Raw genomic sequence first — 24,172 nt, 5'->3', positions numbered from 1 at the left:
CACATTTGAGCCATTTTTGTGCTTCATCTGTTTAATGTCATCTGCACTGCCAAAGCAGGCAAGCTCCTTCAGGGCAAGCTGGGGAATGGCAGCCAGCATTCCTGATTTTCTGTCCCTGGAGCAGCGTTGGGAGCAGGGCACTGCTGGGGCGGGCTCAGCTCTCCTGTGCTCATCCCTCAGTGACCGTTCCTTTTACAACCCCGTGGTAACCTCGTGGTAACCATTAACCACTGCCGGTTGCTGCATGTGTGCACAGCCTCTGCTTGGAGGGAAGCAAATCGGGATTTGGATTAAAATCACAGCCAGGGTTTGTGCAGCACTTTGGGAGAGCTACGAGCCCGCGGGCTAGAAAGTTTTATCCAGGAAATAATTGGAGGGAGGAAGAGTTTGAATAGAGGCAGGTCCTTCCTTGCTGCTGGAGTCAGACCCTTCCTTGGGAGGCAAACACCACCCTCAGGCTGCTCCAGCTGAAGTTTCCAAGCCTGGAACCTTTTCACACATACGTGATCAAGCTGTGGATGGGAGTCAGCTCCAGCCTTCTGGAAAAGATGCATGGAGGGGGAGTTTGCATCACATGCTCTGGTTTAGACTTTTACACTTCTCAGTTAATAAACAAATGTAAAATGGTGCCTCCAGAAGCCCTTACACCCCAAAGTCCCAACTGGTGGATGAGAAGAGGTTGGAGATATGGGATAGGTCTCCCCTTGCTGTCCTGCTTCAGGAAGCCATTCAGAAATTTGCTTCATCCTAAAGCTGCTTGGGGGAAAATAATTCTGTAGAGAGAGGGGACAGAGTTTCATTTTGCCTCCAGACTTGTGTGAATGAGACGTGTTTGTCCCCACAGGCACTGCAAGCTCCTTTCTCATCATCTCCACCTTCCTCCTTTACTGCTAAGGCAGCACTGACAGTTGAGCTGTTGTACTTCAAAACACGTCACCAAAATTCATTTTTCAGGTCCTTCTAATTTTTCTTCATGTTCCCTGAGTACACACAGATATTTAATGACCTAAAACTGCAACTGAAGCAATTTAACACTGAGGCAAACCCAGGTGTTACCATCCTTCCAGAGCAGCCCTTGGTGCATTTGCTTAACGCTTTTAATTACAGTTGTTAATATGACAGATTGATTAGATGTTTGACAGCTCCTGGGATGTTCTGGTACCCAGCAAATGCTTGGAAGCAGCATCCTGCCCAGGACTCAGTGTTACTCAGTCCAGGCATATCCCGGGACATTGCAGCAGATTGAAATTACTTTTTTCTTCTCTTTTCAATGGGGAGCTTTTTCTCCTTCACCTCCCAGTGTGAATGTGGATGTATGAGCAACAAACAGCAATGGGAAAGGAAATGCAGAGAAACCACACAAAGATTTACTGGGGCTTTAGCAAAATATTATCATTCTTAATGTTTGTCGACATGTGGCAATTTTCTTTGAACCGGGAATAGTTCAAATTCCTGCTTGCTTTGAAGACTTAATTTTCTCCCATAAAAATTATGGAGACTGTCTTGGATAATTTTAGGACTAAGGCACCCTATTTGCTGAGCTCAGGCATGTTTTGCACTGTGTATATTTTATTTGCCACCTGCCAGCTTGTGTCCACATTTCCCCAAAGTCCAGGGAAGAGGTCCAGGACAAATCCTGGGTAAAACCTGGAGCTCTGGCCCACCCCTGTGCTGGAGGTGCACAGCTCAAGCACCCACACGCAGGGCAGGCACAGCTCCTTAAATAACATTTCCAGGGACAGTGAAAGCCCCAGCCCTGCACACAGGGGTGAGTAACTTTGCCACAGGCCACTGTGTGACAAGGTGTCTGTCTGGCTGGTGATGCAGAACCCCTCCAAGCTCAGTCTATTGACAGGCAAGCAAGGCGTGAACCTAAAGATTTAGAATCATGGAATCATCAGGGTTGGAAAACATCTCCAAAATCATCAAGTCCAATCTTCAACACCTCTATTACTCTGATTAAAGTTGGGCCAGGACTTCAGCCGCTCTCTGGTTTGGCCACGGCAGAATGGACAGGTAAGATTTGGAGGGGACATGAGGAGTCATGTGTGCCTCTGGGGATTATTACCAAGCAGAAGACGGGGACAAGGTGTGAAAGAGTGTGCCAGTGTATCTCTGCTTAGGAGGGGAACACACTGAAAAGGACCAGTAGATGAAACCCGAGGCAGAGAAAGTCAAAATAAAACCTGTAGACACAGCAGTCATTGTGGAGTGTTTGTGAATGGCTGTTGTGCCTGTGCTCGTGTCTGCAGACAGTTAAGTAGAAAGAGATTGTTGTCTTTATTCACACACATTCCCTCGCCCTGAGTTAACTTCCTCAGGCAGAAGAGTGCCCAGAAATAAACTGTCATAACCACCAAGTGAAACTGCCAAGGGGTGGTGAAGTGTCCAGCTCCAATGTCTTCAATCAGGACCGGTTTTCTCCTTTGAAGATATGCTTCTGCCAAGCACAAGTTGTACCTCAGTCAGACGCCAGTTATTGCACTTGATACGGGTGAAATCTAATGGCCCACGAAATAAAGGTCAGCAGAAAAAAAAGATTATTGAGTGGTTTCTTCTGGTCTCAAGTATATGAATCTGTGAAAGGTTGGCAACTCGTACCCACCGTCATGGTGTTTTTCATGGTACCCTTTGATAACGGGATTAGGAAGCACCAATATTAGTTCAAAAAAGCTGCTGAAAAGTCCCTGACATTTGGTCATTACCAGTCTTCAGTCGCTATTGATTGGTGTCTGTGCTGGAGGCAGTAATCCAGCACAGGGAGGGATCCAGGGTGGCTGCAGATAGGTCGGGATCGATACGGAGCTGCTGACGGGATATTGGCACTGCTGTCTCTGCTGCTCACGGTGGGACCCTAACACTTGCTGTGGGTATTTTAACAAACCAACCCTGATTTTCTTGTTTTTTAGCAGATTATCCTGCCAAGGAGTTTGGCAGCATCCTCATTTCTGCAAGCAGAGGAATCACCATTTCTCTTCTCCCAAAGCATTTGCTGTTGGAAGCAGCCGCCCTGCCTGGAATGGAGCTCCCAGAGCATGAATATTTCATGGGACTGGTTTTGGGGAGATTACTTATGGTTGAGTTTTCATGGCCAGTAACTAGATTTTTGTGACTATCAGCACTTCTTTGGTAATTTAAAATTTACTTGAAAGGGAAAAGAAGCAAACTGGGGCTGTATGGGTACAACCAAGGTCTTGTGCTCCTACAAATACCACGATAAAAGTGTATTGGTTCATAAGGATACTTTGAAATATTTAGGAGAGCATCAGCAGGAAGTATAAACACATGTATATGAATAAAACCAGCATTTTGTGAAGTGTGTGGGAAGGAGAACATTTGGGAGTCAGCACATTTCTCACCAACCACTTTAAGTGCACCCAAGGGTGAATTTTTTATTTATTTGGGTTTTTCTTCAGAACTCCCCCCTACAGAGCTTTGGATTTCTGAACATGAAAAATAACAACAAACCTTACAAACATACAAGTTGTAAAACCCCACCAGTGATGCAAAAAAGGTGCTGAGCCTGCCCTGCCCCTGCCTCTTGACACAGCTGAGGAAGGCTGGTCCCAAAAAGCTGAGACCTCTCCCCAAAACAGTCAGACCTGCCTGCACCTGATAACTGGGATAATTGTAAGCCTTTCCTGCTCTTCCATGAGCCATCCCACCATAACTCTCCCATGGCAGGGAGATATTTATTTTCAAGGCGAGCATTCCTATTTAATGGGAAACATCTTCTTTGTGTGGAAATCAGTTTGAAACATCCCTGGGCTTGAGTGGTGCAGAAAGGCTTGACAAAATATTAGAAGTATCTTTAGCTCCTTGGATATATCAGCCTTGCCAGAAATAAAACCATTTTGATAAGCTCTCATTTGGAAAAATTTCTCATCTCCCTCTTTGCTCCCCAAACAGAATAATTAATAAACCAGGAATACAGAAGACTCCACTGGCATCCCAAAGAAGCCTCTCCCTTGCTACAAGAGAGTAGATTCTCTCAGTGTCTCCTAGTGGGATTACTCCACTTTCAGAAATCAACAAACAGCCCTTTTTTCCAGGAACTTGAATCAGATTTGGCCTGAAAGTGCAATCCAGGAATTGGTCACAAAACACAAGTGAAAATCTCTGCAGGTTGTGTCCTAGGGTAGGACAGTCAAAGCTGCCATTTTCCCTTCCTCAGTGGTGTGTGGATGGTGCCAGTGGAGCTTCTCCTGCTGGCCAAGAATGAGAAGTGTCACAAAAACTGGCTCCTCCTGCCTTTCCCCAGCAACCAGCTGAGATCAAGCTTTTCTTCCCCTCAGTCTCACTTTCAGGATATTTTGCCTTCTCATTAACTAGTCAATGGTCTGACTCAGTCCTGTCCAAGTTTGTCTCCTCTCCTTGCATCCTGTTTGGGATGGAAGCCGCTGTCTGGGCATCAAGGTCCACGGAGAGCTCACAAAAGTGACCCTGAGATCTTCCTGACCCTCGCGGTGTTTGCTCATTTCCTTCTCAGCTGTCTTTCTATTGCTTTTCAAATTAAGGTGCACAGGAAACCAGAGCAGTTTCTGATCTCTCCTCCACCTAAAAAATTAGAACATCAAAACCAGTTTTACCAGCAATAAACGAAGCTACTTTGAAAAGTGAGGCAAAGGGATCTATCTGGAGTCAGTAAGACATTGTTAGGATCTCTTTGATCGGGAGCCTTAAATGAAAATTATCAAATGGCGCTTTAAAACATACACCCTTTTGTTTGATTAGCCTGCTGCAGATAACCTTTATTAAACCTGATCTAAAATTACAGCCATGCACTGGTGGTTCTTTGATGCCTTGGCTGTTTCATTTCCTGTTTATACTATGATACACGTTGCACTAGGAGATAAAGCACTTCTGAAGGATATTAAGACATGAAAGTCCCTTGGCTATTTGCTGGCACTGTTTTGATGTTTTCTTGCTCTCTAGAAATTAGCATATCCTTTTCAAAGACTGCCTCTGATGAGAGTAATCCTTTGCCATGATGTATTTGCTAAAAGTCATAAATGATAGTATATTGTGTAAAGAAATGACACATAAAAGGGACGATGCTAGATTATTGATAATGAGGCAACTTGTGCAACTCTGCTTTTGGCTTTTATAAAACACATTTTTGACACCATAAATACATTGAGCTTATATTAATGAGGATTTAATACTTCTGAGATTTTAGAAACTTGCTTAGAACAACTTTTCAAAAGGAGGTTTTTTTGGGAAGTTTAATGTTTTCACTAATTTTGATAAGATATTCTGTTAAGCACGTTTTGCTGCCTTCATAATGAGGAATGATGGAAAGGTTTTTAGCATGGCTTTGCCAGAATTAAACTGTGCTGGAATATTTATTTTACTAATTTGTATAGTGTCTATTGCCATAGAAATGAGGTTGATTAATTATAGAAATTTGCAATAAAATGCTACTTTTCAGGGGAAAAACAAACAAACAAACAAACTTTGACACACATAAAAGCAAAACATAAGGATCTGGTATCTGAAGGTGTAAATAAGTATTGCTCCATGGAAGCTTTGAAGTGACATTGATTTACATCACCAAAAGATCTGTCTCCTGTTGTCACTAACAAATGACCTGAGCATTTTCACAGGAGAGAAAGCCATGCCTGGATGACCTAGAAAATAAAGACCAAGGTGTTGGGATGATAGAGGGGTGAGGAGGAGCAATAAGGGCATGGGGGTCTTCACCAGCTTCTTTTCAAAGGCACTTTTTTGGGACTTTTCAGAGTGCTTTGCAGGACAAGGTCTAAGTTAAAGTATACAATTTCTGTATCTGTATGGAAATCATCATCATATTCCCTGAGCTGTGTTTGCAAAAACACTCCTCCATCACTCACAGGGTGGTGGCACAAGATCTGGGCACTGATTGAGGTGGCATGTGCCAGGTGTGCTGTGGTGACTTCACAGAAGTGTGACAAAGATTCTCTCTTTGCCTTACAGAAGGTGCTTTCTGTAGAGAGGTAATAATTCTGTATTTTCCAAACTGGGGGATCCAAGTTACTCGCATGAGGCCGGTGTGTAACACCTGTGGATGAGGATTTCCCTACCTGAATTTGTAAACAAGAATTTGCAATGACTCTGAATACCTGAACTCACCCTGCCGAAAATCCAGTCCCTTATCTATGCACCTTCCTGTGGAGCTGAGTCCTCACCTTAAATACCCGAGGTTGATAATCCTGCCCTCAGGAACCAAAGATCTCATCTGATACCCACTGAAATCAATGGAACAATTGACTGCGGGTGGCTGTCCCAAGGAGCCCTGAAGGCACAAAGATCACAGCCAGCCTGGATCAGAGGCAGAGCTCTGCTGCCACCAGCTTCTCCCAGTAGGCACCGGCATGGACCAGTTGCCACAAGCTGATCAGCACAGAGCACTGCTCCTTGTCTCTGTGCACCTCATGAGCTTGGGGCAGGAGCTGGAGTTTTATGAGTTCTGGTAAACCGGAGCAGGAGATGAGAGGAAGGAGCAGTTGGAAAGGCAGAGACAAATTATACCTCCAGTGATGAAAGCCACCTTGACTGCAGCAGGGCTAAGACACTGCCAAGATGATTGCCAGTTAAGCATGTATTAGGCAAATATCTCTCCTTCCTTCCAGCTAGGCCTCCAGTGCAATTGCCTTCTCCTACAATTTACTGAATTGAAAGTGCATTGAGTGACAAAATTACTTTTTTAACAGCTGCAAAGAAAAAAAAGAAAAAAAAAAGAAAATCACAAACAGTTGACAATTCAAGAGAAAAAGACTTTTAAAAAATTGATAGTGTTTTTTCTGTATCCTTGTCAGAAAGGCTTTCAACTTCCCTCTTGGAAAGCAAAGACATGAAGGAGGTACTGGGAAAGGATTTCTGCATGGGCACCTGCTGTTATTACCGCAAGCAGTGACAGGGAGCGGAGGCATTTAGGATTAGTCCCTAAGAAATGGTGATTATCAGGACTTCTTTCTGCAGGACCTTTGCTCATTGGTCTTCGTGCCAGCCAGTAACAGGATTTGCACGACTCCAGCCAGCTGCTTGGGGAATGTGTCCCATTCCAGTGCTTTACCATATGCCATGGAGCATTCACGGCAATGAGCATGACTCATGAGATCAGCTCATGCCTGCATAAGGTTTTCCACAAATTTGGGATGATTTAACTCAAATACATGCAAGGCTCACGCTGAGCTCATATTCTAACCCAAATAAAAAGGAGCAAAGAAAGGCAACGAGCAGAAATTGTGTGGTGTCCTCAAAGCCAAAGGGATTGGTCTTTCTTGGAGGTCCTTGACATCCCCCTGCTGCTGTCCTTGGAACCATCTACAGGTCTCCATGAGTCCAAGGCAGAAGAATCCATCCCTGCCTGGCTCAAGTGGCCCAAGAGGCAGCTGTGATGCAGGCCAGACTCTCCCTGCAATAGCGGCTCCTTCCAAGAGCCTCCCCAGCACGGGAGCCAAGGGCTCTCCCTGCCAGGATGTCACAAGACCGTGAGTCAGGGAGGATCACAAAGTGTTGTTCTCATAATGGAGCTTAATAACAGCCAGTGCCAAGGTAAAAGCACCTGTAAATGAGGCGGCTCAGAGCTTTACAGCCTGGCAATGGCACTGCTGGGCAGCTCCTGATCCCGGGGCTCTGCTGCCATTCCATCCTCTCCCCCGAGCAGCTTTTTGGCCACAGGATGAGTCGCTGGCAGACCAGTGCTGATAACAAAGCAGATAACCAGCTCCTTCCTCTCCTCAGAGTGCAGGTTCGTCCACAGCCAGGGTGGACAGTGAGGAAGCCCAGCTCTGCTGCCTGAGCCACCTGCAGTGAGCACTGTAAATCAGACTGGTCCAGAGCAAAGTGTCCATGGGATCCACCTGGCACGGCCTGACCCTCAGGAATCCCACAGCTGGACCACAGCTGGCACTTCTGAACCCACCATCAGGTTCAGCCCTGGTGGCTGGGCGGGTGAGCCCCAGTGTGCCCTGTTTGGTGGGGTGAGGAAGAGGATGCTGCAGTCACTGATGGTCCCCTCTTGGCCTGACAGTCATGGTGATTCTAGAATGTCACCTGCTCTCCACCGGTGGCCTCAGTGACTGTGGGCTTTCCTGATCTCCAGCAATTCTCTGGCTGCTCTCCCACGTTCTGTGTTCTCTCCAGCTCCTGTGAGGGATGTCCCCTTCCCAGCTGTATTTTACACAGCTTAGCTCCTTCCATCAGCAAATCCCTCTGTAGTCCCCATCTTTCCACTTTACAGCTTTGGGGAAACTCCCCTTCACTTTCCTGACATCCAGGTAGCACACCCAGGTGCTGCCACATTCACCTGGACCCTTCCAGCTGGGCAGGAGGTCCATGAACAGCAGGAAGTCATCACCAGATAACTATGGATGGCTATGTTCCAGCACCTGGGTGAGGACATCTCAACTGAAAATTTTCTTTCTGATTTCCTGGAGCTGATGGTGCCCTTCACTCCTCCCTGGCATGTTCAGTGTTGCATCCCAAGCATCCAGAGAGTACCCACGAGATTTGGTGCAAAAGGTGACCTTTCCCTTTGGAGCTGCTCTGGAAACCCACCCAGCACACCTCTGCCTTTGTTTGTCTCCTGAGCATCGTTAAGGTTTGATAATGATCTCAGAGGTGCTAAGCTGATAATCACCTACCTCAGCTACTCCCAACACTTTGTCAGGCAGGTCGGTAATGAAAACACAAAGTGTAAAGATATCCCCTTCCCAAGGTAATGGAAAACCTGCGTGGAGATTGACATTGGAAACAAGATAGGCAGAGGGAGAAGCCAAGTCAAAAGGAGGAACATCTGGTTCCGTTTTCCTTTGTGAAATTATCTCACACTGACCAAGCAGTACCTTCTCTGAAGTATATAAACGCTGAAGACACACACACATGGTTGTTATCAAATGGTATTGTGCAAAATTAAATTGGCTACTTTATGGTGAAATGGAGAAGGAAAGCAGGCATTTCAAACACATGCGTGTCTCTCAGCGAGGTCTGGAAGCGATCACGATGCAAGGATGGCTACTTTAAAATATCTACAAATAGTTAAGGCCATTCTGCGAGATGAATAAGCTGGGGCTGAATTTAATAAAGTTATCAAGGCCATAATAACACAGGGGCCAGTGCCTGAAACTAATAAGTGGTTTGGTGAGTATGAGATAGTTCATATGTGCAGAGCATTCCTCCAGCGCTGACTTGCAGAGGTAAAACACTAGGCCAAATTCCTCTAACCTCACCCAGATGTGCTGAACGTCTGCCCTTTGGCCAGCTGGGCTGGAGGGGACATTCAGCACGTTTTTGGCCAAGGGACAGTCACAAACCCTTCGCTGAGCAGAGCTGGTGGGTGCCCACAGCAGGCACGTGTTTGCCCTCCGCACGTGTGCTCCCCATGCCAGTCGGTAGCACTTTTGTGGTTTAAGAAGAGAATCAAAAAAACCTTCGCCAGAAACAATCTGTTACTGCAAATTTTTATCTGATGTTTTCCATCAGTAGCTTCAGGGAAGGTTCCTTAGGGATCCAGACTTGCTGACCATCCCCAGCCACAGCCAGGAGATCTCACTGGTCCCTGGAGCTGGGAAGGACAAGGGGGCACATCTGAACATTGGGTGTGGAGAAAAGTTCTCCTTCACATTCTCCAACAATTATAATTTCCATTAGTGGAAAATCCCACATATCTGGTTTTATTTTTACTTTTGTTTTTCTAATTCAGAGGAATATTTTAGATATGAGAATTTTCTCTGGATGAGAAATTCCCATTACTGCACGTGTCGGGAGGAAAGCATTTAGTTTCTCCATCAGACAGGTGGCAGAGCAGGAGAGAGGGCCTGATTTTCCTGAATTTCACTCTAGAGAGTGGAGTTCACCAAGCCACGCAGTGACTGCAACACTTTAGTTTAGATAAACCCACCTTTCCCACAGAGCTGCAAACCTGGGCAAAGGGTGAAGTAAGAACCCTACTTATTTAATTTTTTTTTTAAATTTCACTTTTAGAAGCAGAGACCCACAAGCAGTGCTGGAGCTGCGCTTCAGGGAATGCTACTCTCACTCCTTTGAAAATTCTTGTTCTGCTGGTTGGGAATTTTGTTCAGCATTTCCCTTCCCAGCTGGCATTGTGGGGCTGAACTTTCTCAAGGTGTTGACTGTGTGGAAAGAAGTAAAAAGAAGGGCAGATTTCATCTAGCTTGGATTTACCCGGGGAAAGATTTTCTTCCAGAGATCCTAATCTGAAACCGCTTCTTCCCCGTGGTAGTTTACAACCTCTGACATTCATCCACAGGGATGAACTCTGCATCTGGGAGCACCAGTGGGGCTGGCCCAGGCTCTGGGAAGAGATGGATTGGCATTTTGGCTCATGAGATTAAGAACCAATTCCACTCCAGCCACAAACCGTGGAAACCACAGCATTTATGTAAAAAAGCAGTTGGGCAGAATTTACTCACCTATCACCAGTTTTTCCAGGGTAGGGGAGTTTAGCTGAGCTTCAGGACATCTCCCAGAGCTGGTTCTGTTGTGATTAATTTTAAAACTCCTCACTACAGCCCTCTGGAAAGGTAGGAGAGGTGGCTGCAGCCACATCCTTTGGAGCAAATGGTTACTGAGGAAACTTTCAAAGCGCCTTGAGAAACATAACTCTGAGCCCCAAGTTTCAATGGAAATGCAGTGAAGAAAAGCTCAAAAAGCAAACTACAAGCTCCTCTCCCAGATTTCCTTTTCCTTTCATGGCGCAAATTAGAGAATACAAACTTAGTGGAATTGCAAGCATCTAAGAATAGCTTTGATTTTCCTAAACATTTACAATTCTGTTTTATGTACATAGTCAGAAAAAGAGCAAGGAAATAGAAAATGTAAATCTTTAAATGAACCTGAATACCAAAGAGACTTTACATATCTGCTTGGAACAAATGGGATGTTGCAACTAAATATCAAACAGGGGAATCAGAGAGTTTCAATAGCCGTGGATGTGTGGAGTATGATCAGACATGGGATGTCTCGTGTAGGGTTCTTCTCTCCCTCCCTCCCTCCCTCCCTCCCTGCCTTGCAGGTTAAGAAAATTGTTGTAACTTGCTACAAATTTTGCTGCCTGTTTGGTTTCACAGCTCCCAGAGCCAGAATCCCATCTCCATTTCAGAGAGCAGCAAGTCCATGCTAAGCTGGATGTCAAAATCCTGCTGGAAAGGGGCTGGGAAGGTGCTCCATGGGTACTGTCCCCATTAAATGAGCACCAGGCAAGGTCTAATGAACCCAGCAGCTGTGGATCTGAAACATCTCCTGACATGGAAGATTTGCAGGAATTCCAGAGAGCCTGTTGGGTACCTTTGATAAAAAGTCACCTTTACAACAGGGATATTGTTCTTGGCTGTACCACAGTGCTGAGAGAAGAGTTGAATTTGGGGGAAGATATTAGCCCTTTCCTCAGCAGGACAGCCCTGATAGAGCAGAAAGCATTAAGAAAGCAATTTAAAAAACATAATGCTCAGGAAGCACATAATTTTACCACCAGCTGGGTGTTAAATTAATTGTGTGCAAATCAAATGTGACACACGATGGAAAAGTCAGGCTTAAAATGTGTGTCCTTTTCTAAGAGCAATTTTGTTTCTTGGTTGAAAACAAGGAGTGAATCTCAAGGAAAGCATCAGGTGACCAGTGAGTGGTATCCTGATGGATTAGCCCAGCTCATGCTTGCCTGGAAATGCTCTGGGGTCAGGAGTGGGTTATAACTCTCTCCAACACTGAGTTCTGGGCACCCTCGGTGTGTATGGAGAGGATTTTTGGGATCAGGAAGGAGGCTGCCTGTGGATGGGCAGAGCCATGACTCGTCTCAGCAGGCTGAGGGAACTGCATTAAAAACCTCAGAGGCTGCAAAGTGTTACCACTCCCATTTTCTCACTAGGTAAACTGAGGTCAGGGATGCTTTTTGACTTGCCCAAGGTCATGCACAAATTAGTGGTAGAGCCAGAAACAAGACCTAAAAGACCCCGTTTCCTTTCATTGCCACAGCGTTTTCCATTGCAGATGCAGAAATGTTGTGGGTCTGCTGTTCAAAAAGAACCCATTACCCGTCTGCAGGGCTCAGATCAACCTCAAGGGAGATCAAATAGCCCCGTGGTGAAAAGGCATCCCAGAACAGCTGCCTGCTGCTGACTGGTTTTAGGCTGAGATTTCCTCAGTAGCATTATTTCTGGTTCCCACTGAACACTTAATTCAGATTGATGGAGCCATCCTGCAAAGCAAGAAACTTTCACTTACAGATATGCAACTCCTGCACTTGTTCAAAACAGGCAGAAATGTTATTTATACCAAATTTACAGCTCAAAGCTATCAGCTGCTAAAGCCCCTCCCTGCCTGCTCCTTCCATCTTTTCTTTTCTTCTTCCTTTTTTCTTTTTTTTTTTTTTTTTCTTTTCTGGTCAGACTCTTGTTTTGGAAACACCCCAGATTGTAATAATTTTACTTGTACTGCATTACTTGGCTTTGTTCATCTACTGATGAAGTGCCAGCTCTGAATTACTGCCAGATGAGAGTAGGCATCTTGCAGCACTGAAGGGAACTTTCCTGGGATTATTTCCTGGTCGAGTCACCCTGCAAGTGCTCTGAACAAGGCTCTGCCCTCATGGGGTTAAGGTGGGAAGGTGCACAGAAAATCTCATGCACTGCACCCACCAAAGCCCAAGGAAGAGGTTGCAGCTTCAGCTGGACCAACTCTGGCCAAGTGGATGAGAAAATGAGCAGCAGCAAAATTTTTGGGGTGATTTGGGTTCCCAAGCAAGGCCATCCACAGTGTGGGGCAGCAATGGGAATGGGAGAAATCCAGCCGTGGTCCCACTCCAGACTCACCTCCCAGCTGCTTTGAACTCCAAACCAGGGTTAGTTCAGTTCTCAGGCCCAGATTCACTCCAAAGATCTGAGTCCTGATGAACATTTTAACTAACTTGGCCCAAACCCCCAGTTCATAAGAGAACACAAATCCAGGCACTTTGATGTGGTCTGAGGTTTTGTAAAGAAAGGTTCAGCTGGCTCTAGAGTTGACTTTGGGTTTGGCTGCTCCTCCTGGGTCACTGCAGCCTGCAAGGGCTGGTGTGGGCTGGCCCAGGGCTGCTGTCACTGTCACAGCTGGGGACAGACCAGCTCTTGTCACTGCCAATTGTAGAGAAGCAAGAAAACAGTGGGACAAGGATGCCATTAACTCTTTGCAGGCTGCACCGTGATCTGCTGCAAAACCTTCTAGAATTTCAACCCCTGAAGAAATTCTGGGTTCTTTCTACCAAGGACCCACCCTCTGCAACAACAGAATTTAAACAAGCAGATCATCTTACGTGCTTTTCTTGGGTTTGAGTAATTTTAACAGTTTAACTTGCCTCTTGGTAAGGTCTCCTGAACTATTACTGCAAAAATCAGAATGCCACAGTTCTTCCTCATTATTCTCCCTTGCACGGATTTCAGGGTGTAGGTGCAATACCTTAGCAAAGAAGAAGGAATTTTTTTTTTTTTCCTGGGAAAACTTGATGGACAGCAAGTGAAAGAGAGCTCCTGGGGAGTGAAGTCCTCTGGGTACTTGTGGATGTCACTGCAGTGGCACCCCAGCTCACTGACCAGTAACTAGCTTGGTTGAAGTCTGGCTCAGCAGATCCAACTACAAAGACTTGCAGTTTTGAAGGACTCCTTTCTTGCAAGAATATGTAAGAATCCTTTCTAAGAGCAACTGCTTAAGTCCCTCCTGTGATCTCCCACAGTAGACCTAAAAAGTAGATTAAGAAAAGTAATAAGCTAAAGGAAAAAAAACCAGTGCTTTGCTCATTTATTTTATACATTAAGGGGAACACTGACCTTCGAGATCTCTTTTTTCCCTAGAATTCATGGTGATGAATAGAATGTATTCTGACTTTAAATGAAACAGAGTGCTTTGAAAAGACAGAAAATTAGCAACATATGGGCCAAAGGACCCAAAGAGATGAGAAAAAAGGAGGGGGAAGAAAATGAAGGGAAGTTTCAGATGTCACTGTGATCCTGCAGCAGAATATTTTAATGTTTGTGCTATGAGGGGAGGTCAGGCCCCCTTTGGACATCCCCTGGTGTTGTGATGAGGCCTTTCTATGTGCAAGGCAAATAGAAATTACACTTCCTTCACTGCAAATGTTCCTTTAGACCAAACCAGAGGATACCACAGAGGTAAAGGACAGCAGGATCTTACAGACAAGGTGATTTTTCCCTTCCTTATCCACTCTCTGCTGTCATCCAGACATGGTTGATTGTGTGTGATCCAATATCCCCTTCCAGATTCCCCAAAAACCTTGGATTTCCTGGATTTTGGTCCCTGGTTCTTAGTCCCAGGCCCAGCTCTGCTCTGCCCAGAGGAGGAGTTGGGCATGAGGCAAAACAGTGGATGTCCCTGGGTGTCCCTGGGTGTCCCTGGACACCTTCACACTGCAGAACAGCCACCCCCAGCTTCCCCACAGGAAGCTGTACTGGGTCATACTCCAAAGGGACACCAGCCCTATTAGCTGGCCACCAGCACTGATCACAGTCCCATTTTCCACAGCCCCTTTTTTAAACAGCCCAACACTTCCTCAAGTATTTCCCCCATCCACAACACCCCTGACACTTGCACCAGAGACAGGCCCTGCTTTGAACTCACCAATGACACAGGTATTTGCTGATTTTTATTAAATTAAGTCAATTTTTTAAAAATCATATTGCCAATTATTTTCCTACTATAACTTTTCCTTAACTTGCTTTTATTTGAGGGAGAATTTCCATGTTTTTCTCAAAAGTATATTTGAAATATTTCATTTCTACAGGAGTAGGCAGCACACTGTTAAGGGGTAGTTAGTTAAAAATAGCTTATGACCTAATCAAATGCTAATTACCTGAGCCTTTTGGATGGCTGGGAATCTTCATCCAATCAGGAGTTAGCTAAAGCAGGAACTGCAGCATCAAACTCTTCACAGTTAACTTTGTGTAACACTTAAGTGTCTTATTAAGTGATTCAATATTCTTAATTAAATAAAAAAACACTCCCAATTTAATTAAGGTTTGATTCAAGCCAACCAGAGCAAGAGAACTTGGAGTGAAGGCTCCCAGCTTCACCCCTGATGCTACTACAGCACAAGTGCTTGGAGAGGCCAGGTGCTGATAGGAAATGTCTCCAGTGGAAGGGAATTAGTGCAGAAAAATCCAACCTGGCCATTCCTGTCACTGCTCTGGTGACACTGGCAAGTGCCACATTTATACATGATGCAGACAGCTATGGGAAACTAAATGCTATTTCTTTTTCCCCAAGTGAAACCAAATCTGGGTAAAATTAACATTCTATCCTGTGAGTACATTTAGTCCAGATCCAAGTCTGCTTATTTTTTCCATTCTGTCTCTGTCATTTTAGCTCGTTTGTCTCTCAGCTGAAAAAAAAAAAGACAAGTGTGTGTGGGGGGAGCTGCTCTGCTGTTGCACAGGCATGAAAACTGTTCTGTGCTCCCCAAAACACCCCTAAGTCCAGGTTACCCCTTCATATACAGTAATATATATATATATACACCACACTTAGGCATTTGCACAGACCTGCCATAACTTTTCTTCCCCCCACATATTTTTGAGTGTCTGGTTAAAAATTGCTAAATTACTTTGGGCTTTGCTTCTCCTCTTGGCCATTGTGAAGCTTTGCATTTGCACAGGATGCACAAATATTTCTATAAAAGTATCTTTTTTTAATTTTTTTTTTTTGCAAATGCTGCTGCTTCCTTCCAGAGCTTCATGTGCTTAAATCAGCAGAGTGTTAAAGCAGTGAAGTAAATAGGAAGCTTGTGAGTGAAATGCTTGATCCAAGAGCTCTTGCAGTAATAGCATAAACCCCTTTTGGCATTAACTGTGGCCCACTTTGGGGAAGGACAGGAGAGAAATTAAGCCCCTCTGGGCTTTGGCTTCCGTGCCAGGCCTGCCTGTTAAGGTCCTGCTTTGTGTGAGGTTGTTAATGGCTCATGGATTATGGAAATCCTTTAGCAAATGGGCTCTCTGAGCAGGTCTTGGGTGTTTTTCAAAGAGGAAGTCAAAGTCCTGGGATGGGGTTGAAAATTACAAAAGCCAGGCCCAGGCCAGCACAAAAACTCCTCCAGATGTTGGTGGGACAAGTCATGATTTGAACACTCCTGGCTTTCACAGAACTAAAAGTTGCTTCGCAGTGTTTTGTCTGGTCCAAGTGACCACCAGCTCCACCTGCCTCCTGCAGCGTGGAAAGAAAACCCACCTCAGCTCCTTGTGCAAACTCACCTGGATATCCACACCTGGGACAAAACAAGTGAGGCAAACAGCACCCTGAGGTCACATTTTGCCCTCAGACCAGTGTCATTGAGGTCGAAGGCTCCTGGTCCCAGCTGGTTTCAGCAGGAAGGACATTGGCAGCCCGGGGACACCAAGCCATAAATGTGACCACAAGGTGACATCCTGGGCCCTGTGACTTGGCCTGCCATCAATGGCAGCCCCTGAGCCTCTCCCAGGGTGATGTGGGACAATTTATTTGCAGATGGGCTCATTTTCAATGAGCTGCTGGCTCTTCCCACAGCCCAGTTCACACAGCCTCACACAGATCTGCAGGTGAACAGAGACGAGACCTTAAAGCTCGTCCAGTTCCACCTCCCTGCCTTGGGACACCTTCCACTATCCCAGGCTGCTCCAAGCCCCATTCAGCCTGGCCTGGGACACTTCCAGGGATGGGGCAGCCACAGCTTCCCTGGGCATGGTTTTCCTCTCAGGCTCCCTCACAGAACACAAGCACGGGGATTTGTTCTCTACCTGCTCTCCACCAGTTTCTCCTCTGCCTGTCACGTCCTGCCTATGGGCCAGGAGGGCTTTGGGCCCAAGCCCAATGGTGCCCTCACCCAGCTGAGGCTCCTGTGGGACCAACATCCCCTGCCAACCCTCATCCTCACCTTCATCCCCTCACCAAGCAATTCCAGGAGCAGAGGACACCAGCCCCAGCTGGCCTGGGATGTGGTGATGCGTCACCTCTGAGAGGGGAGGCCCCACGGGAGATTTTTTGCACTGGCTGCCTTCCCAGCTCCCCCCAGCCTTTCCACACCGCGCAGCACATGGAGCATGGAGCCCTGAGGGCCATGCCCTCTGATAATGATTTTTAGGGTCAGACAAACTCTGCCCTTTGCACCACGAGGACCCCACAGCCGAGAGCGGGGCCAAGAACACCAGCCAGAATCTCCCAGCCGTGGATTTGAAGTGACATCATGACTTTGTCTGGGGTTTTTGTTTAGTTTCTTGTTTTTTTCCCTGAAAGGATTTTCCAAACTCACCTCTCATGGTTCCTTGCACTGATGTTGCTGGAAGAGATAAGGCTGGGTTTTGGCCAGAGTCCAGCTCAACTGCTGATGGAGCTGTGCAGTTCAGCGCCGAGCTGCAGGACTCTTCCTCCAGAATAAAGGCTCCTTTTCAGTTTATAGACACAAATACGTGAATAAAAGCATATTTCATGCGTGATGTCTAAGTGTATCAATCAGATAACTGGAACTGGTGTGCGTGTGGAGAAATTTCTGACGTAATACAACTTGTACAAAGAAGAAAGGCGCTTTCATTAATCTGCTGCTTGGAATGTCACTTGAACACCAACAAGTGATTCAGTAAGAGCTTGGAAAAACAAATGAAGCCATCGCTTTCAAATATGCAGGAGCCTCCCAAATTACAAGAATGAGTGAATGTACAGGATTCACAAGCAGGAAGAGACTCCCAGATCCCAGAAAGGTCCAGAAAAATAACTGGAAAGTGCAGAGCATGTAGGAAATGATGCTGATATGTCCAACAGAAAATAAATCAGTTCATATTGTTCTCTCTTTTTTCAGGAAAGGAGGAAATCACCACAAAAAGTAAGATCCTGAGGAACAGAGTTTGCAAGGATCCTCATGCAAATTGCCTTTGTAGTGTGAGTACAGAGGGGACTTGCTGACTCCTGCCAAGATTAAGAGTCTCCTGCATTCAGATCCTGTGTCCTGTTGAGATTTACAGCTTGTCTGTAACATGAGGACAGAGTCTTCCATCATGTCCTTGTAGCCCCAAGAATGCACAATATTCAAGACTCATTGGGACCAGCTCACACAGATACAGGTGGTGCATCCACACCACAAAATTCAGCTCTGGATATGGGTTTAAATGCCCTGAAGAATGGTGAGTTTGGATTTACTAGATAGTACTACATTAAACAGAAGGTTTTATTTGAATCAAAGAAAGGAAATTAAGTTTAGGTGGAAATTCCACCATCAAAAATTCCTGCACTGTGTTTCAGTGTTTTGTTACCTACAGATGGGTAAATACTGTTCTGTCCTTGGATGTCTCCACTCTATCTTAAATGAATTTTTGTAGGCACAAAATGATATTTAATAATATTATTCAATCTTAAGTGAGAAACGGTTTCTTTTCTCTGAGAATGAACGATTTCCTATAATCTTTTTTTATTCCTCACATGTATTTATAAGGTGTCTGTCACACAGGTATCCAAGTGCCAAGTTTTTTTCTTGTAAAGAAAAATGAAGTTCTTTGATTATTTTTTAAAGGTAATTTCATACCAAGCAAATGAAGCTTTCATTTAAGAGGTATTAAAAGGATAGTTGTAAAAAAAGGAGGTAACACCTTTCCAGGGATAATAAGAAAACTGCATCTGCTTTACAGCTGTCATGACCTATTTCAGTATCTCCCCAAATGTGGTCTTGCACCACTGATGATCCATGGAATATTTCCTGGAGCTCCACAGAGCTCTCTTCCCCATTTTCAGCTCCCGAAATATATATATAATATAGAATTAAAAATACACATTATTCTTTCCCAATGCAGCTTTCCATTCCAGCATCCATTGCTCTTGACAGAGGGAAGTCTGTCTGTCCTAGCGGGGCAGGCATGCAGTCAGTACTGCTGCAGAAAAGGAAGAAAGGGGCAAGGAAATCTGGAATTTAAGAGGGAACTGGGAGTAATGGACGTTTCCCCAGGACAGGTTGCTGTCCATACAAGAAAATGAAGCTGTCCTATTGTTGGAGTCTGGTGGCACCGTTGGCTCTTGGTGGTGATGAGAGAAGGGGACACACCCAACATGAGCTGAGCCAAGTGTCCCATTGGAAAGTGGCATTTCCCCACAAAATGCGGAAGAAACTGTTGAGTCCCTCCCCTGTCTTGCAGGGTAGGTGGAGAAAACGGGGCTCCAGCCACCAGAACCATCCGTGGTGCTCTTAGAGCTGGACCCTTCTCCAACGAGGCGTGGAGTAGCAGCGACAGGATAAAGGAACACCGAGATAAAGGAAGCCGGTCAGCAAAGGGTTAATCCCCCGAAGAGCAGCACAAGCGATAACAGCACCCTGCTAATGACAGTGCTGGGATAGCAACTGATAACAGTGACACGGGCCACCCAAAAATGTGTCAAGCGTGTGGTGCTTTGGGGTGAATTAAGTGATTTTAGCGCTGCACCTCACACGTGGGTAATGTTTGGGTGACTTTCATGCCACAGAGAGGGGAGCAGAGGAGAGGGGAGTTTGCAGCTTCAGTGCAGCCTCTCTTCTCCCAGGGAGGATGGGGATCTCAGCCTGCCACGGGCATGGATGGAGCAGCAGCTCTGGAGCGCCCCAGCCTCACCTCTCCCTCAGTCCCTGGTTCTGATCAGTGCCACGGCAGAGAACAGAGTTTCCAGCCAAATCCTCCCGTATAAAGGTTTAGCTCAAACCCCGTGTGGTGTTGATAAACATCTCAGAGTCACTTGGGGCATCTGCATTGAGGAGGGGACATTTCCCAGCTGCCGCTGTGGGTTTGCACGGGCTGAGTGTGAACACAGCGAGTGCCCAGGGACCAGCCCAGCATTCCCACAGATTTATCCTGCCTGTGCTATTTTGCCCCCATCCAAAAAAGCTCTGCCCATTCCAAATGGAAAGGTTAGCAATTATGCCCAGCTAATTATATCCTGATAAAAACACCAGCCTCATTATTCCATCCCAGTTCATATTTTCATATCTAACTTCTGTTTATTCAAAGTAAACACCCTCAAATTATTATTATTACATTATGTTTTCTTAAAAATACAAGGTACCCCCAATCTTATTTCCAGGGATACATGTACATTAGAGATAAGGTGATTTTTAAAAATAAAGTCATTTTATACTGTTAATTGTAAGCAGAAAACAATAAGCTCCCCATGAAAATGCACAAATATAGAAACACACGGGTCTCCAATGCTAGAAGTTCAGTAATTGCTTTTCTGATAAAATGTTTTCAACTTCTTAATATTATTTTTATAGCTAGAAATCTTGCTTTTAGACAATGGGCTAGGAGCTGGCATTCCTAACATGTTTTAGACAAATAATGCACTCCTGATCGAAAGCAATGGAAGAATTGCTCCTGCCTTGTGGGTATTATATTTTTTAATCTACCAATAAGTTTGGGTTTTCTTTCATTTTATATTTAGTTTTACAGAAAGTAATTCCAAACTGTAAGCCACGACTGACCTAACTACTTATTAAAAATGCTAATATGCTTTTGTGCTTTGATGTCTGGTGAACAATAAAAGGGAGAGAGTTACTCTGGGACACTGTAATCCTTTATTTGTCACTAAGTTATGACACCCAGCAGAGCTGTGTGACAGTCCAAATCAATCATCCCCCGTGCACTGCAGGCCTTCTCTGCCTCCTGCAGAGTCTATGCAGTTTAATTAGCTTTTTTTCACACTAGCATAATGTACATCTGCAGCTTCAGCAAGAAAAAGAAATGGAGGATAGTTCACTGGGATACGGTGCCTTAAAAAAAGTTCATATAAAAAAAAAAGTCTGAAAGAAGAAACATCACAATCCTTTGTAGTTTACTTCAGAGGAGTTTGCGGTAGAAATCTACAGGACTGGGTACTCTATATTGTTAAATGTAGATTTTTTTTTTTAACCTAATAAAGGGCTTTTCAGCTAAAATCTCAGATGGCATTTAAAGCCTTGTTCTTTTCTAATGGTCTATATCTTTTATACCTTCTTCTCGCGGTTGATCATGCAGCAGCTCATTATCTGCTCCTCTCCCCCTCCCCACGGTGGGCTGGCACAATGGAGGCTTCAAACTGATATTTGCTGGTTAGAACTCACTGCCCATCCCTGGCTGGAGGAGGCAAAGCCCTGCTCCCACCCACCAGCACCGACCCCATGGCCAGAGCCCTCTGCACATGCTGGGTCCACAGTAAATAAGAATTTATCCCCACAATCAGCCAAACATGAGCCCATGGGAACGTGGGTGGAGAGGGGCAGGCAGGGGCTGAGCCTGCCTGGCATCCCCTCAGCCACCCTGCCCGAGAGCAAGCAACGTCAGGGGAGAGAAAACCCTCAGATAAATGGGATTCCGTCATCCTAAGGAAATATTTCTGGCCTTATTAGGCTCGTGGTCGGGTCTGATGACACATTCAATCAAATGAAACCGACTCAGGCTCTGCCTCGTTTCAGAAGGGCAATATCCCTTCCCAGCCATTCCAGCTGAGCCGATAGAAGTTCTTAAATGATGGTGCAGGCTAAACTGCCTGGCTTTTATTTGTCTTTTCTCCCCTCCGTGTACGCTGAGGAAGTTTAAAGGCCGGAGCAACCCTTCCTCGCGCTGTTCCTCCGAGCGTGGCCACAAAGGAGTCACCTGCAGGACGTGGCAGTTGCTTTATACAAATGCTAGATTACATTACCAGAGGCTTGTCACTCCTAATAACCTCCCAGCAGAGAAATGCATCTGAGGAGGCGACGGCTTGGGTTCAAACGGGAGCACTCCACAAGAGCCAGCACTTCCCATCCGCGGTTTGAGGAGCTGGGCCGCGGTGGGAGCGCCTCACAAAGGCTGTGGATGAGGTCCAGTGGGTCACCCTGGTGGAGACCACCACAAAGGCTGGGGAGCAGTCAAAGACATTTATCAGCCTCTTGATTCTGAAGCTGAGCTCTGCCTTCAAATAGCAGCAATTTGCTTAAGATCTGTTCGGACTGCTGATGTTCCCCTCCAGCGCCTTCGCTCTCGTGAAACGCAGACGTGATGCACCAGTTCTGGGCTCTAATGAAAGAACAAGAGCACTGGCCAGACCTACTGTCAAAGACCCTTTCAGAGCTGTACCTGAAACTGTCTTTTAAACAGCACCTCTCTAATCCTTCAGTGCAAAAATACTTTATCCTCTTGTGGGAATTATACATATTTCCCAGTTCAAAGAGGTATAAAATATAAATGTACGTCTGTACAATTCAGCATTAAGAAGAGTAAATAGTGTACAGTGCCTTTTCATCTTTAGATTTCAAGTTGCTTAAGCATTTAGAGACTACAGTTGGCATTTCTTGCTGTGCTGCTTCTTGGTCTAATGCTATTATTGAAAATACTTTTATCCTGGGCCTTGGCCGGGGTAATTCCTTTGAAAAATCTTATTCCACACTTACGCCAGCAATTCTCGTCTGTTTCCCCCTTCTGAAACAGATAATTCATTAAAACCATAATATGCAGTTCTAACATATTTCCAGTTTATTGTTTAACTGAGTGTTCCACTTTGGGGTCTGGTGGACAAAAGCACTGGATTTCTTGCTCAGAAATGAAACATTTTGAAATTATGACAATAACCCAGCTGAGCTTCCCTCTGTGAAGAGCAAAGAGCAGCCATGGTCCCCATGAGAGACTTTTCCCCACAGGACCCTGTCCTGGGTGTTTCAGTGCAAGCAACCACTTCTCTCCCAAAGCATCCTAAAGATGGATCTTCAAGGACTTGGAGAAAGACAAGCAGAGGAGCAGCCCATGTCTCATCAGCCACGCTCTCAGGAGACCAGAAGGAGACACACACTCCTCCTGCTCTTTGTCCACACACCAGGGGACTTGCAAGGACACTTCATCAGCCAACACCTTTCCCCTGGCCCGTGTGCCCAAACCACTGCACTCCCAGTTCCTCTTCCCAGGGAGAGCCTGCGGGTTTTGCTTCTCATTTCCACCCCCATCCTTCCTGGCCAGAGGACAACCCTCATCCAGAACAGGCTCCAAGACAGGTAGTGCAGGGTGCCAGGGAGTGTTTGATTAGAAGAAAGGATGAAAAGTGAGATGAAACCTCACTCCTTCCTGTTTCTTATGCCTTGTTAGTGGAAATCTTTTGGGGATGAGGAAAACTGAGAGCTTTAAGGCTTCCCTGTAAGAGAGAATTTAGAGCACAAAAGAATTTTTCCTTGTAATTCAGCAGGTTATACATTGAAGCGAAAGAGTTCCCAATCAAATAATAAAAAATAATTCCTGAGCCATCTAATGCCTTGCCATGTGTGGGAGAAGCATTGCTTTGGTGAAGAACAGCCTGAGGAAGAGGAGCAGAGGCTGGTTCTGGGAAGAAGATGAAGTGATTGATTCTGTTTTTGAGAAAGTCAGGGGAGGGTGGTTGAAGGCATCAAACTTCCACTGGAAGATGCCCCAATTACACATTGAAGAAAAATCATGGCATTTCCCTCAACTGCCACACCATCATCTTCTTCAGGGAGATCCAAAAAGCAGAATTTTCCTTGTTAGGGCTCTGCAGGTGAGACCTGCAAGAGCTTTCAATGCTGCTACGGCCCCATTCTCACCTTGCCCTGCCCCTGCTAGATGTTCCTGCTCCTGTGGCACAGGCAATCAGAGGCTCAGCCCTGTGGAATCTGGGAGAAAACCCTCCCTCCCTCCCTCCCTGTCTCTCCATGGAGCTGCTGGGTTTCCCCTGGAGAGCTCATGGTGCCAGCACAGCTTTTCTCTTCCAGCTCCGCAGGGGAGGCGTGGGCAGGGGTAGGACAGAGAGAAGGGGAAGTGGGGGTGTGATAACATCTCCAACCACCCCAGCAGACCTGCTGGGATTCACCTGCCAGCCCCTGAGTCAGACAGGAGGTCAGTGGGACCCGTCTCTGTGGTTGGGTGGTTGCCTCCAGCAAAGCCAAGACCTGCTGTTCCAGTGAGGGAGCAGCACAGGGATCCCACCCCGCGCCTGATTTTGGAGCTCTCGGTTTGCTGACACTGGAAAGGCATCAGAGAAGATAGGAGGATACTTATGCAAAGACTTCTATCAATGGGGAGGCCCATCTTCAAAGCTTTGATTTTACCAGGTGCTGGCACCCCTTCTGAGAGCTGCTCTTGCTTGGGGGGATTCCATCTCAAAGTCCTCACATCACAGGAAGGGGAGCCCGGCTTTGAAGAGTCTCACCAGCAATGGGCCAAACCTCCAATTTGCATTTCATTCTTGG

At 45.8% G+C, this 24,172-nt stretch overlaps 1 long non-coding RNA gene across 8 annotated transcripts; it reads right to left on the bottom strand.

Moving 5' to 3' along the window:
• Positions 1 to 1,910: 1,910 nt before the first annotated feature.
• Positions 1,911 to 17,487, bottom strand: LOC135284280 (uncharacterized). 8 transcript variants are annotated; one of them, XR_010349716.1, is made up of 5 exons: positions 16,892 to 17,061; positions 13,432 to 13,710; positions 6,511 to 6,692; positions 5,591 to 5,630; positions 1,911 to 4,557 (listed from the first exon to the last, which is right to left on the bottom strand). It is a non-coding gene; the product is annotated as an uncharacterized LOC135284280 (long non-coding RNA). The 8 variants fall into 8 exon arrangements; XR_010349709.1 differs by lacking the exon at positions 5,591 to 5,630 and adding an exon at positions 12,033 to 12,196 and having other exon boundaries at positions 1,913 to 4,557; XR_010349713.1 differs by lacking the exon at positions 5,591 to 5,630 and adding an exon at positions 14,840 to 14,897 and having other exon boundaries at positions 1,913 to 4,557; positions 16,892 to 17,059.
• Between the last annotated feature and the right edge of the window lie 6,685 nt (positions 17,488 to 24,172).

Source organism: Passer domesticus, chromosome 20, assembly GCF_036417665.1.
Source record: "Passer domesticus isolate bPasDom1 chromosome 20, bPasDom1.hap1, whole genome shotgun sequence".
NCBI classification, from domain to species: Eukaryota; Metazoa; Chordata; class Aves; order Passeriformes; family Passeridae; genus Passer; species Passer domesticus.
Note: the sequence above shows the minus strand (reverse complement) of the source record. Positions and strands in the feature narration are given on the sequence as shown.